We start from the raw sequence: 2,568 nt of genomic DNA, 5'->3' as shown, positions 1-2,568 counted from the left end.
GGAGATCCTATCTGGCCACCTTGGCACGTGTCCCAAGCCTGAGACGTGGTGCAAGCACATATGGCTCCTCCTTGTCTCACCCACAAAGATGTGAATCTCGGCACATTGAGTGACAGTTTTGTGGTTTGCAGATGTGGAGAAATGCTCGTAGAACCCAAAGAGCAATGACTTTTATCTGAGGGGGCTGCTTAAATCCAAAACGTTGGATATAAGACTGCAAAAACTTGAAGAATTTTCCATCTTGATCAATATTTCTTTCTTATGTATTACCACAATGATTAGCTTTTGGAACATTCTCCAGGCTGGGGTAATCTTGCTTTTGAAAAAAGAGAAAAAAAATTTTTTTTGTATGTTTGTTTTATTGGGCCACACATGGCTGTGCTTAGGGTTTACTGCTGGCTCTGCACCCAAGGATCACTCTTGGTGGGCACAGGGGACCATACAGGGTGCGAAGGATTGAATCTGGGTCTGCTGAATGCATGACAAGTGCTCTACCCACTGTACAGTCTCTCAGCCTTGAACTGTCACTGTCACTGTCATCCCGTTGCTCATCAATTTGTTCGAGTGGGCACCAGTAACATCTCTCATTGAGAGACTTATTGTTACTGTTTTTGGCATATCCAATACGCACGGGTAGCTTGCCAGGCTCTGCCTCGAAAGCTCAATACTCTCGGTAGATTGCCGGGCTCTCAGAGAGGGACGGAGGAATTGAACATGGGTTGGCCAGGTGAAAGGCAAATGCCCAACTGCTGTGTTATCGCTCCAGCCCCTCAGCCTTGAAAAGAGAGAAAATTCTAAACATAAAAGTCTATTGTTAATTCTATGCATACATATCATTTTTTCATTATTTACTTCACCACCAACACTGAAGAAATAATAAAATAAAAAGGAAAGAGAAAAATTCCATAAAACCAGTTGCCTATAGTGCTCGCTTCAGCAGTACTTATACTAAGATTGGAACTATACAGAGAGGATAGCATGGCATGGCCCTTGCACAAGGATGACATACAAATTCATGAAGTGTTTCATATTTTTAAAAAACACGGGGCTGGAGCGATAGAACAGTGGGTAGGGAGTCTGCCGTGCACGCAGCCAACCCGGGTTTGATTCCCATCATCCCATATGGTCCCCTGAGCACCGCCAGGAGTAATTTCTGAGTACAGAGACAGGAGTGGCCCCTGTGCATCGCCAGGTGTGACCCAAAAAGAAAAGAAACAAAACAAAACAAAACAAAACCTGTCTATAGCTGTCTAAAACTATCTTGTTTTTGTTTCTGGAATTTTACTTACAAAGATATTCTTGAGCTAAGAATATCAGTATTATTATAAATTATCTTTCAAATTGAGACATGAGACATCAGTTATTCACACTTTTGAGTTGTTCATTATATAACTTGCTTTCCCCTTCTAATATCCTTCTGATAAATCTCTCAGGGAATAGAGATTCTATTAGTAAAGAGTAGGAGTGGGATTTGAGAAGGACTTACACAGAAAGACACTGGGCCATATCTAAGCATGGCTTCAATCTTGAGATTTCCCCCTAATTCAAAGTATCCCTCTTATAAAAAATTGTGCTACAAGGTCCTGTAATGAAGATAGCCAGGAGCACAATATACAGGCATATTAACACACACCTGAGGAGAGTCACCTAATCTAAACGCTCAGTCAGGGTCTCAGATTCAATTTAGGTAATGACAGAGAACAGTTTCCCATGAAAGACTTATCTTCCCAGGTCTAGGTCTTTTGGAGAGTTTTGGATATTGTGAGCTGTGAATGCAAAGAGAGTTAGAAAATTGGTAAATGACATCCTACAAATGATATGTTAGACTTCTGAGGTGTCAGAGGCAGTCAGCATGTTGCAAAGTCTGAAATTCTTTCCCTGATGAGGTATGTCAGCCTTCCATCCTATTATGTTTACCATCACACCTTGGGTAAACTTGTGACCCATTGTAACACCCTCAGTCATACATTCATGCATTTCCAAGTAGGTGAAAGTTATGGTTTTAAAAACGGCAAATGGAAGTCAGTAAATTCGTTTTAGCTAAAAAATGGATGCAATCTGAGATTAATTTGGAACGGAATATTAAAGTCATGGTATTGTGCAAACGAGGCCACACTTTTCCATTCCTCTGTATTGACAAATTTTGCAATATGACTTTAGCAATGGAAGACATGAAAGAGCAGATATCTTAGTATCACCTTGCCTTTGACTTACATTGGTAAGAAGTGGTGTCTAACCTTTAGTAACCCTTCTAGGCTTCCCCTGGTGGAACTCTTCTGCTGGGAGATACTAAGTAGATTTGAGAACACCCCAACCGAGGTCACCCTAGACCAGTTCACCAGCTAACATCCAGTTTACCAAGAGCTTCTTCCAATAACAGGAGAAATACTCTTATACAAATTGCTAACCCTTAGAATTTTGAGATTAATATTATTCTATGTGACTAAATTTTGCACACATACATACAGAGCAAAATCTTATCGGTACAAATCCTTCCGAAGAATAGACTTGGGACTCCTCTGAAGAGTCAACACTAGATGATATGCTTCAGTTGTTGAACCCTTCCCA

At 40.8% G+C, this 2,568-nt stretch overlaps 1 non-coding gene across 1 annotated transcript; it reads left to right on the top strand.

The window, feature by feature from the left end:
• Positions 1–924: 924 nt before the first annotated feature.
• On the top strand, positions 925–1,035 carry LOC129406203 (U6 spliceosomal RNA). Its single transcript, XR_008630866.1, has one exon. It is a non-coding gene; the product is annotated as a U6 spliceosomal RNA (small nuclear RNA).
• Positions 1,036–2,568: the final 1,533 nt, after the last annotated feature.

This window comes from Sorex araneus, chromosome 6 (assembly GCF_027595985.1).
Source record: "Sorex araneus isolate mSorAra2 chromosome 6, mSorAra2.pri, whole genome shotgun sequence".
Lineage (NCBI taxonomy): Eukaryota > Metazoa > Chordata > Mammalia > Eulipotyphla > Soricidae > Sorex > Sorex araneus.
The sequence above is the reverse complement of the archived record's forward strand: the minus strand, read 5'-3'. Positions and strand labels throughout refer to the sequence as shown.